Genomic DNA, 13,332 nt, shown 5'->3' on the forward strand with positions numbered 1-13,332 from the left:
GCCAGGAGAAAGCCTCCTGGACAAAAAAAAGGACACGAGAGCACATCTTAGGTTTAATCTAAACAAAGAAGGAGACTTTCACATGAAAGCAAAGTGGAGCTGTTTGGTTATAATGTGCAGCAAAACCAAACAAAGCACATGAGCACCAACATATCATACCTACTGCCAAGCACGGCGGCAGAGGGGTGATGATTTAGGCTTGTTTTGCAGCCACAGGACTCAGGCACCTGTCACTGACTCCATCACTTTTCTGTATTCCTCCAAAGTTTTCTAAATGTGCAGCCATCTCTCGAACAGCTAAAGTTTGGGTCATGCAACAGGACAATGATCCCAAGCAGAGCAGCAAAACAGAATGGTTGAAAAAGAGCAACAGAACTGACTGAAATGCTATCCGGTCGTTAAGTGATGAGGTGACGAATCCTACTTCCGGGCCTAAAGTAGTCTGCGTTTAATATGGCTTTTGTGTTGTTAACATGTTTAATGTTTTGTATTTTCTTCTATTTGATCTCAAAAAGCTCCTAAAACAGTCAGTGATCACTGTTGACCTTCCTCGGCTTTTTTTTACCGCTAATCATTTATTTAAGCTCAGTTTTTAAAACCTTAGGATGTAACTACAGCCCAGCCCATGCAGCAGTATATGAATGACTAACCTCGTATTGTGGATGGATTATCTCAGTTGTTCTCCTGGCTGAAGTTTGGTCCTTTTACAGCATCCTGCCATGCGATTACATTTGTTCCTGACCACCGAGAACACTCACGTTAACTTTTATCGAGTGGAAAAAAAGTTATCTTGTTTATATTATGCTAACAAGCTGTGTTGCTAGCGGTCACGTAGCACATCATTATATACCAGCTAGCCCAACTTCAGTAACCCTACAAACGTCACTGCTGTTTAGTTTTCTGTCTTCATTTATGCTGGAAGTGATAGCAGAGCTGTACATTTTAATTTGTTTCCAAAACCCCGCAGTCAGGACATGCTATATTGTATTTAGATAGAAGCTAGCGAGCTAACTCCCTGCTAACTTCTAACTCCGTTAAATGTCAGAAATTCTGTTTTCATGGATGCCTGGATGTTAAACTCAATTGTTACACCTGGTAGAGCAGAACGCTGATCATTTTATTAAAGATGAAAGACTTTAGACAGTTTTTCAACTCTCAGTAATGCCATAGTGATCGTTTGATATATGGACCTGCAGCGGAGTTTAGACCCAGACACGGCTAGTGACGTCAGACTGAACAACCGGATTGTGGGACTAAAGAAAGCTGTGCATAAATGAATGACCACCTCAGTGAACTGTGGCAACATTGTAAAGAGGAGTGAGAACTCCTCAACAGTGATAAAAGTCATATAAAAACAGTTACTTAAAGTTGTTGCTGCTAAGCTACTGAATCATGGGCTGTACGTAGCTGCTGACAGGTCGGCTTCTGTATTTTTTTGTTAAAAAAAATAATGGCATGATGTGCATCATGTGTTATTGTTCATCTGACACTGTATTTAAAAAATGTTAGACCCTGCTGAGAAACAAGTCATCGATACATAAGAACCGCAGAATTGAAGGAGTGTGTGCTTTCTTTTTCACATGACTCATTTATTGTCTTCAGATAAGTGCAGTTTGTAGACTTGGTCTTAATCCTGCCTTTGCTTTGGTATATCAACTTATAAAACAGCTTCATTTCTCCTGTGATTCTTATAAACTGAGATGCTGCTTTCCAGAAATCCCATGTCAACATTTGATGGGGTTCACAAATGCGGACTGGTGCAGTCTCTAAAGATAAACTGGTTGCTATAGCTTTGCCAAAACCCTTTAAATCCTCTGGCCAAATTATCCCAAATTGTAGTCTGAAACAATTAGAGAAGGGAAACTGAACCAGGATATAAAGTGATTGCCTCAAACATACTTAGGAGCCGCTGACTGTTTGCTCAAGATCTTTTTGCCTGACTATGGATTTCTCAGTAAAGATGTCTGGATTAATATGGATTTCTGCGTTTCTAGCATCTACATATTGCCATCTCTCGTCCTCAATCTGCTGCTAAATATTCCGCTGCTCGCCTGCAGTAATGAAACAACTGCATCCATCTGGCTTATTTTTTGTTTAGGCATTGGAACGCATATTGTACAGTTTCCTAATCTGCGAAAACAAATTGACGAGGAGCACATGAAGACACAATTAGTCTAGGAAAAACCCCAAAAAGAGCCACTAAAACATTCTGATTGTTTGAGAGTGTTGTTGGCTCAAAAAAAATATTGGTTTGAGGGTACAGACAGCTTGGCAAAAGCAGGTTGTGTGTTTATCCGTTCCTCCCTTTCCCCCCTCCCTCTCAGTGTTGGTTTCCATCCAGTTCCAAAAACAGTGAACGTTCAAAAAAATAAAAATAACTTTTTCTTCCTTCTGAAGGAAAACCAAATGCCTCTTTACGTGAGGTACGCACAAGGAGGTACTTCACCCTGCTCAACAAGGGGATCATAATCTTCTTGACACAGACACTCTGGGTATTGGAGCCGGCCTACAGCAGCACTTCTAGAGTTTGTCAGCAAGAAACCTGCTTCTCCCAGGATTCCCATTCTGCCTCCTGCCTCACACTTTAACACTGACTTTGTCATTAAGGCCTCTTTCTCTGTTATTCCTGTTCCCCCTCCTTCCTTTCCTCATCCTCCTTTCTCCCTGTCTTCCTTCACTCTCACAGTCCCAGTTACCACAGCCTGCTATTACACATCTGAGTCAAGCATTTAATTTGCATCTGTAAATGACAGAAAGAGGTTGGATTTAAGGAGAAGTCACATATTGCATTCGCTATTTCTGTGTGTGTGTTTGTGTATATGTTAGTTGTGTGTTGCCATACATTTATCTTTACTGGCCAGGAATAGCTCCGATGACCCCGCTGTGTGCATGTGTGGGAGCTGCCATCACAAGTTAGCAGGATCCTACATCAGTTTTGTCTGCGCTACACGACAGTCGTAGCTGCAGCGCTGTTACAGATGGTTGCTATTTTGGGGTGGAATCGGCCAGTTTTATTCCACTTTCTTTCTCGCCTTTGTTTTTCATCTCATTTTGATCCGTCGCCCTTATTTCTGAGACAACTTTCAACCTCGTGTGAAATGCTCATCGTTATTCTGTCTGTCAGTCTGTCTGCGTCCAAAAAGAGATGTCTGATGTTTCTGTGTGGGCGTTTTTGAACACCCTGCTGGGTGGGCGGGCACCGTGGACACCCGAGTTTGTGAGTACGATAACTTGAGAACGAAGCTCTGTAGGATTTTGAAATTGACACCACTGTACAGCTACTAAAAATCTCAGGCAATTTTGAATTTCGAGGTCAAGGTCAAAGGTCAAGTTTTCTGAAAGTCTTATGAATGCCATAACTAGCAGTGGCACTGGCAGCCATCAGTATATTTATGCCTAATATCTTTTCTTATATTAGTAAATAGACTTTAGTGAAGAGCTCATTTTAATCAGAGGGTTATATATAAAATAAAGAACAAGCTGTTTTCTTTAATGGGCCAAATTACAGTCAACCCCGTCCTTTTTGGCTACTTAAGTATCTTTATAGATCTGTGATGTTATATTTGTTACAGTTTTTGGTCAAATCTGTTTTAAAAAGGACATTTTTTAATGTCAGTGACACCTTTAACCCAGATAAATAAAGGTTTTATTTGAAATTCACACAAAAACAAATTTCTCGCACGTGGGACTAATAAAGCTTATCTTATCTTATCTTGTCTTATCTTAAAAACTGATTGCAGCTTGTGCCTTGTGATACAAATGTTCTTTCTAGCGCAGAATGATTTGATATCATTCATGATAAGATAAGATAAGATAACCTTTATTAGTCCCACACGTGGGAAATTAGTTTTGACACAGCAGGAAGTGGACTGTGCAAAAGTTATATAGCAAAAATTAGAATACAATACGAATAATATACAGTACACAACTGAACAGAATAGAATAAAATACAATACTATATACAGTAGAATAAAATAGAATAAAATATACAATGGGATAAAAATAGAATACAAATTCTATATGCAACTGAGTAAAAATACAACTTTGTCAGAAAAGAGTATTGCACTTTTATTGCACATGAGAGATATGTTTGAGCCAACGAGTCTTTTATAACAGTTTAAAATCGCTTTTGGCAGATGATCACGTTTTAGCACAACATTGTCCTTCCCAGCAGAATGACGGCAAAGGTTCAAATGATGGAGCGCACCGGAGGCCAGAGCATATTATGTCTACAGTGAGGGGTCGGCATGGTTGATGACGAAGATCGAGTTAAAAAAAACAGCACAAGGGGATGACCCGAATTACAGAATTAAAAGAAGCAGAGTCAGAGAGCAGAGAGAGCAGATATTACCGGGATGCAGGGACTTGTTTTCTTCCTGGACAGAGGCAGAGATGGTGGCGTCCTGCTCAGAAAGCAGCTGTACGAGCCCACAGGTTGACACTGCAAAAAGCCGTGTGACCACTAGGGACCGGTCTTTACAGCGTTGGCCTCCTCTTCCTTGTTGCCTCCAGTGGTAACAACATGTTTTTTGTGTCTTGTTGTTGTTTTTGTGCACTCCCAGCAGGATTGGAGAGAAAACATATTTTTAGTGTTCGTTTTTCCAGGTGTTGAAACATTTCAAGCTTTCCCCCCAAAAACCTCACCGATTTGAAAACATGTTTACAGCGGGCTACACCGCCACAGTTATCCGCCGAATAGAACGAGCCAAAAATACCCACAATACGCTACATCCAGGAGAGTCCGGGCATTTGGATGGAGTTCCTTTTCCTCGTTGCGCTCGGATGAATGAATCACGTGAATGTTTTGATTTATACAGTCAAACCTACAAGCATTCGGGAGAGTTTCTTCTCTTCAGCCTGTCGGTTCGCCAGAAGCAAAAAAACAACCAAAAAAAACGATGCGTGACAACTTGATGGATGGTGATAATAGTAGGGTTTGTATAAGGCCACTGTGGCATTCAAATGATCTCCAGTAGTCTACACGCTGTAGCGAGCCGTTTAAATGCATGCTTGCTGGTCTGCATAGTTTCGCGGCCATATGGGAGCACACGCTGCAAATGTTTCCTTCAACAGTAATGGGCTTTAATTTTTATTACATGTTACCATTTGTTTTCGCATCACAACTGTGTTTTCTTGGCATTTTTTTCTGGCTTTCATTAAGATACTCGGCTTTTTCATGCTTTTGACTTACATAATGGAATTTTATGCGTGACCAGGCTTTCTTTTGATCCTCTTCTACGTCCGGCTGAAAAGCTTTCAGATGTTTTGTTTGGAGATTAAAGCCCATTGTCTTTGAGCAGATTGCGCTAAATGCGGACTGTGTCACCGAGTAACGCTGTGGGAAATGAGAACAGGATCTCACTTAGCATTTCACCTCGATTAAAAAAAGAGAAAAAAACAGACTCTGCGGAGTGGCTCCATGTGATGACACAGTCATTACTCATTCTTTTTGCTGCATTAACCAGGTGCAGAACTTTATGGAAATTGACTTTTTTTTCTGCCCATTTCTCCCTGGACATACTTGTGTAGACTCTTTAAATCTTGTCACGAGAGTCCATTTGCTGCTTTGACCTCAAAATTAAGTTTGAGACCTTCCAGAAAAGGCAGGATCTGAAGCTTTCGGGATCTCCTGTGTTTCTATAGATGACAATGACCCAGTTGCCTCAACTACTCTTAATGATTGCTGCTGGAAAGTGCTCATCATAGACATCGCTTTTTATTCCTCGAGGTATTTATTATCCGATCAGAGTAATTAAGTGTGTTGCTTTCCTAAGAAACTGTTATTTGCTGCGGTTAGCGAGCTCTTTGCAATCCAGTCACTCTGTTCTTTTTTTTTTCTTTCACGGGGTAAACCATTTTCTTTCCAGCCCCGGATCTTGGCTGTACAAGTAAGGAAATCTGTGCATGCAGAGAGTGCTAAAACCTGAGTGTGATGATGAAGGCCATTGGAAAAGGGATAAGTGATTCAGCAGGCGGATCAATAGAGAAAGATCCATGCCTCACAGCCGGCTCAATCAGACCCCCAGGGGGTGAGCCAAACATTAGGAGACAGAAAGATGGACAGAGAGTGGCGTGTGTGTGTGTGTGTGTGTGTGTGTGTGTGTGTGTGTGTGTGTGTGTGTGTGTGTGTGTGCTGAGAGAGAGCATGCTTTCATTTAAGGCCTGATTAGACCAGCAGAGAAAGAGAGAAAATGTGGATCTTTTGTCTCACTGCTTTGGCATTTCAACCGCTATGCTAATGAACCACATTGTACTGAAGTGAATTATAATAAATTGAACCAAACTGAAAAGGGGAGACATAGAGACTAAGTGCTTCGGGATTGAGCTTCTTCTTTTTTCATAATTTCTTTTCACGAATTGATCATGAATCTAATTTTTCAGAGCCACACGACAAATCAGATGTTTGATTCGCCCTTGAACTTAAACGCTCGCTTCCACTCAGGTTCATTGAAGCCCGAACGACTCCGGTTCCTCCACGAGATGAGTCACTTTCCTCGCCACTTCATCCTCTAACCATTTGATGTGTGATTGATTAAAATAGAAGCGGGTGCAGCCTCATCACGCTGCTGCATTGATGTTAACATCTCTGGTTGCTGGTGTGGATTTCAGCACTGACCTCTGCTCAGTCTTGTAAGTCAACCCTGCAGCCCCCCCATTCTCCTTGTACGACCGTCACACTGATGCCCCCAAAGACAGTTCAGTTTAGCCCTGACAAGCCGGCACACGTGACTCCCCCCCAGCACTCACTCTGAGATGTTTTCCTTACGTGAATAATGTATCAATTTCTACAGAAACGGCAATGTTTGCATTTCTCTCTTCCTCTCTCTTCCTCTTCCTCTCTCTCTCTCTCTCTGGATGGTTCTCCCTTTTCAGTCTGAAAATAGAGTGCAGAAGAAGGCTGTTGCTATGGTGATACATCCACTGGCGTTGCCCGGGACATTTTTAGCCACGCGATGCGCGGGGGGATTTAGCTCGCCTGTAACTTTCTGTAATTTCCATTCTAATTATATCACTTCTGCTTGCGCTGTGTGCCACCGCATGGGGTAAAACAGCCGAGCACGGCTGGGTGAAGATCCAAGACTCTGCTCTCTCCGCTGCCCTTACACCACATTATGCCATGCTATCGCATAATATCAGCATTCAAAGAAAGAGGAAAGACGGGGACGCGGGCAGGGAGGGGGAATTTGTGCCTGCACGCTCGTTGCACTGGTACGTGAACGAGAAACTGAGACAAAGGGAGAACTGCCCGAGCAGAAAGAGTAATGCTGCTGCAGTACTGTACATGACAGAAGGGTGGTTTTACAATGTGATAAAAGACCACACTCTGTTACTACTCAGTGGACAAATCAAATGAGAGACGAGCTGAGATTAGTTGGGCACTCACCGGACTTAACATTGGTACCAGCAGGGGGTCTCAGCTATCACTAATCACCAGGAGTTTGAACTGCGTGCATGCAGCAATGCTACAGCTTCCTATGAGGTTGCGTAGTCCACCAGCCAGGATAAATGACACATATATTATTTGTCATATTTCATTCATGTCAGTATCCTACTAAACTGTCAAAAACAGAAAGCCATATGTGGACACATTTGGCATGTATTAAGACAGATTATTGAGCGCTATGTTTAGGTGACTGAAGCACAGTCCTGCTGTCAACTAAACAAAACAAGGGGAGGGAAAAAGAGAAAGTGGGCTTGTAAATCTAAACGTATGTGATGACCTAAATGAGGCGACGTCTTGATGCATGCTCAGTCATCCAGGTAAGTAAATCCCCAAAAGTGGATTCTGTTTAAAAGATCGGAGAAACCTGCAGTCAGAGACTGAAGAAGTCACCTGGACGAAACGTTTCTCCCACTGAAAACGTCCAGATGAACAGAATCAAGCTTTTGGGGATGAGGAGGTAACATTGCAACACCTAAAGGTTAGACAGCACTATTAAAAAGAACAAAACTGTAAAGCAACATTTACACATCAGTCATATCTCTTATTTCTTACTTGTAAAGGAATTAAAATACTGGGTCCGTCGTGGGTCTGAACTAGTGGACCTGCTGTGGTTTAAAAAACAAAAAAATAACGATTTTTTATGTCTACAAAAAGAGTGAATTTTAAATTGTTCAGTTTCAGGAAAAGTGGGTCAGAATTACTGGCAATAATTTCAGCTATAATTAGATTTTTCTTTTTTTGGGAGAAGTGTGGGGGACATGAAAATGGCTCTGCAGAGTCTAGATTATTGTGAAGCAAAAGTTCTGTATATGGCCATAATTTAAAAACAATCATGCTTGTTAATTATAACATTAAATATAAACCTATGGTGACACTGAATGAATTACAGTGTAATTTCAAACTACAGTCTTGTGCAAAAGTCTTGACTCACCCTTTGTTTCTTTATATTTTTCTTGAAACTCAATATTTGGTGTGACCACTTTCACGTAATTTCTTTAAGTAGTCTCCGGGAAGAGTTCTCCAGGCTGCTTGGAGGACATTTAAAGCCTTTTGCTCTGTTCTCTGTCAACATGATCCCACACTGCTTCAGTAAAGTTGAGGTCCGAGCTCTGGGGAGGCCGATGCACGACTGATGGTGTTCCACTGTCTGTTTCTACACCCAGGTATGCTGGTTGTGAACTGGCAGTGTGTTTGGGGTCATTGTCATGCTGAAAAATGAAGCTGTTTCTTTCCAAATGGTGCTGCATGCTGGATCAAAATCTGATGGTATCTTTCTGTTTGTAGTTCCTTGGACTTTGACGACAGCTCTGTCTGAAATGAAGCTTCCCCGTGTTTCACAGATGGCTGTACCTCTCTACAGACCTTCTGATGAGGTTTTGAACCGAAAATGTTCTAATTCGCATTTATCACTCAATAAAACCTGATGCCAGTGATTTTCATCCCAGTTCATGTGTGATATGGGATACCTCAGCCTTTTCTCCCTTCCTTAAAAATGGCTTCTTGACCCCCACTGATGTAGATGGATCAACTGAAGGGTCAGATGGATTTCTCAGGTCCTGTGTCAGGTCTTTCAGATGCCATTTATCTGCTGCAGATCGTTTTTAAGCCTGCCACTTCTTCGTGTGTCCAGTTTCCTCAAATGTTTTAAGGACACACAGCACACCACGCCCAGATATGCCAAGGCTTCAGCTGAAATCACCTCGTTGGTTCGAAGATACTATATTATCCTTTATACCTATATTGTATCTTTGCCATCAGCTTTTTTGTAGATTGAGAACAAATGATGTATTGTTGTGACATGCTGCTAATAACAAAGTGCCTAAAGATACCATTTAAAATGGGTGTTTGCTAGTTTTTTTTAATATTCAGGCAAAACATTGTTTCATTCTTTGTGTTTTTATGCTTAAATAATTCATAGGCAAACGTTAAGTGGCTTAAGAAGCAAAAAGAAACATTCCTGTGGACTGAAAATGAGTGAAAGAGTCGGCAGTGACAAAGAAAAACTTTGAATGGCATTCAGAAAGTCTGAAGAACCATCGCTCAACATTTACAGTGACAACAAAGTCTGCCACCTTTGAAGCAAAAGATAAAGAAATGAGGTGTGGCTCAAGACTTTTGGGATGTATACGATTGGCTAAACTTTTTCCTTTCCTAACGTCGTCTCTGAGATGCAAAAATAGCCCTACAGTACGTGACTGACAGAGAGCAGGTTGGGACTTCAAATGCAACTGCTGTAAAATCTACCAGAGAATTACTTGTGTTTGAAGACAACTTACTTTAGGTACTTGGATAGCAGCACCAACCAACTGTGTAAAAAGTGTTTTGTTCCAAGACACTGTGCCCACCATTTGGAAATAAAAAGAGACACCCACTCTTAAAGGACAGAACAAAAGTTTATAAAACACTTGTATTAATGGATAAAATGTGCAAACTCTTTGGAAAAAGGAATTCTAGCACAGTCTCAGGCGTTGCCAGTCATGGGTGCCTTTTTCTTTCGTGGTATCTCTCCTCACTCCAGTGATAAAGATTTGGTGGGGTAGCGCTGGGAAGTAATTCCCAAAGTAAGGAATTATTTTAAAAAGTGTTGTCTTTAAATAATTCATGGACATCAAAGACCTTCCTCATTGAACCTCATGAATAAATCAAAACCTTGGCCAAGCTCAGCGTTCCACAGCACGACTTCACAACAGAAAAACCTGAAATATGTTTAGAGATAAAACAGAAGGAGACAAAGGATGGAAAAGGAGCAAAGCAAAGAAGATGTGTAACATCTGAGCATTGCTTACTAAGCGTGCAGAATAGTTAGAATGAATCATCTTTGGATGTTTAACTTCTGCTGAATAACTCTGGTGCCAAAGCCTGAGACATTTAAAAAGTGAGTGAGCTGCTTCTCTAAACTAAAGTGTATGTGTAAGGAAATGAAGAGTCTGACTGATGTAGCCGTTCCCTCGTTGACCATGACATCTTGTATTTCCTAGTGTCATTTTACGCTCCATTAGGGCTGCTGATGTTCATTAAAGATGACTGCCCTTCAGCAGATGTGGCACCGCAAACTAATTACAACTTTTAGCAGCCGACGCCCCCAAACCTTCATTCACTGTCATAGTTCTGCGACAGAAAAAACTGAAGTTGAGTCGTTTCTAAGTTTAAAAGATGCCAGAACTCGGTAAAAAGTAAAAGCCAGTCATTCTTCACTTCAGCACATGCCTTGTGCAGGAACTAGACTGTGTATCATCCTCCAAGTAAAAACTCCACTTTTAATTATTTATTATCAATTGCATCAAAGTTGTAGGTTTGCAGGGGCCAACAATCTATCATCGGATTTCCTGCATTATATTAGTTGCTCTTATGAGGGGCCATTTAACCACCTGTGTTATTATTCTTGTAAACCTTTGGATGTTTTCTTATTTTCTGCTGTGTGAGGCTTTTAAAAGGTAAAAGCAGTATGTGTGTATCCCATACAGCACAGCTTCCTACCTGATGCCTTTTAACTTTCTGCTCAGATGTTTCATTTGCAGTGTCATTTGGCATCTTGCTAACTGGAATATAATATTCATAATCTAGTTCAGGGTCAATGCATGTGTACACTGCAATATATAGACTAATGTAAAAAAAGAAATGTTTTTGTTTTTAATAAAGAAAATAGTGGTTTTTATAACTATTATAACATTAAACTGCCTGAATATGTTCTTAGTTAAACTTACACAGCGTGTACTACTCCCTTCATGGGGGAGGTCAAGTGTGCAAAGTACATCAAAGTCTCTAGTTTGAGAAACAGACACCTCATACGCCTGTAACTAGCTGCTTGTTCACACGGTAGCTTTAAGAGTCAGACTGTGCAAAGCTGCACGAAAAACAAAATATTTGGGAACTTAAAAAGCTTTTATTTCAGAAGGTTATTTGTTGAGGGAGCCAGAGGTGGGGAACTCCAGGCTTCAAGGATCAGTGTCCTGCAGGTTTATCAACCTGGGTCAACACACCTAAATCAAATGATTAGGTCATTACCAGGCCTCTGGAGAACTTCAAGACTTGCTGGGGAGGTCATTTAGCCATTTAAATCAGCTGTGTTGGATCAAGTACACGTCTAAAACCTGCAGGACACCGGCCCTTGAGGCCTGGAGTTCCCCCTCCCCTGCTTTAAACGGTAAGAAGTATAACTATGTAGATGTATTATATAACCTGGTATCACTTCTTTAATTATTAGTTTCCATTCACTTTAGTTTGATCAGTTATACTCGGTAAAGAGAAACCTTTTCTTTCAGAAACAGTAACATTTCTCAGTGACTCCAAACTTTTTAATGGCTACATTCTGGTACTAATACTATAACCTGCAGTGTGTGGAATCTGTTAAAAATAAACAGAGCTACCTTCAGTGGGTCAGCATTGCACGAATCCTCTCTGTGTCTCGTTTGCTTTCTGTTGTTAGCCCTGTACACTTGCTGGCGGTACATCTGACCTACTTTTTCCAGCCAGTACAAAAGATAGTTAACATGTGTCAGCTTGTGCAAACAAGTTCCCTGTGCCTTTAAATGCTCCTCTATTCATTTCTAGAATACATGACCTTTTTTGCATGCTGGTTTTTGCTTTGGGGAAAGTCTGGTTCTGAATTGGCCTATGACAAACATACAACAGTAATTGAATTAGATGGCCTACTTCTGCTTAGTTACCAGTTAATGTAGGTATGGTTATTCAATTTCTCCACTTTCAGCTTCAGCAAGAAGCTAATGCAGATTTTATTGTTGGACTCCGTCTATTTGTGGCTTTGGCAAATGGCCTTGTGCCTTTCTCTGTGAGTTAACATTAGCAGTACTAAACTGGACATGCCAAGTCTTATTATTAGTGCCTCTAAAATTAATTCCAGTACAGAAATTCACTGTTCCCTCTTGCTTAAGAAATCATATTTTTATTTGTTTATCTGAGCAGACTACAGCGTATATAGCAAGGACCATTTTCTGCATTCTCTGGCAATGAGCCTTACTTGGCTTCTTATAGTGTTTAAGTAGATATTGAGTACGCACAGACTCCTTACACACAGGAAATGTAAAATATTGCAGTATTGGTGTTTAGTTCAAGAGAAATCATTTGGATTCTTGCAGTTTTTCTGTGTGTGTGTTTCTCTCTCACACAAAATCTTTCTCTCCATCTTCCTCGGTTCCTCTCTTCATCCTCTTGATTCCAAGTAAAGCAGGCAGGCAGTCTCCCTTCCACGGGAGGCCTCTCCACAGCAGATAATAGTCCATTCCACTCATTTTGGCTTCCTTTTATTTGTTCACATCAACATCAAAGCCTGTCTGTTTCCTCCACTGGGGAGCAGGGCTTTAAGTCTTTGACTGATCTGCCTCGTTCACTCGTAGCGCTGCCCTGGTGATGCCCATCCCTTATCGCATGTGTTGGAAACACACGTGTTCATACATGCTAATACACACACACAGGGAACAAGGAGCTGCATAGGCATGTTTAGAGCATGTGTAGAAAGCCTTACATAGAATCTATGGGTTGTAAATCAGCGGTCTCCAGCCTTTTTTGCGCCACAGATCAGTTTATGTCCGACAATATTTTCGCAGGCCGGCCTTTAGGTGTTGTGGATAAATACAAGAAAATAAAACCAGTACCGCTACCAAAAAAAGAAGATTTATTCATAACACACAGGAAAAAGATCCAGGGAAACCCAGTTAATGATAAAATAATAAAAAAAATCACAATAAAATCAGATAAAACCCCTGAAAACCATGAATTTCACACCCGAGCCTCAACTCTCGCGGCCCGGTACCAAACGACTCACGGACCGGTACCAGTCCGTTGCCCCTGTGTTTGGGGGCCGCTGTTCTAAAGTATAGTGGAAAGGAAATAATAGGATTTATAATGGTTTAGGCAGAAATACACCAAAC

Source organism: Maylandia zebra, linkage group LG15, assembly GCF_041146795.1.
Source record: "Maylandia zebra isolate NMK-2024a linkage group LG15, Mzebra_GT3a, whole genome shotgun sequence".
NCBI classification, from domain to species: Eukaryota; Metazoa; Chordata; class Actinopteri; order Cichliformes; family Cichlidae; genus Maylandia; species Maylandia zebra.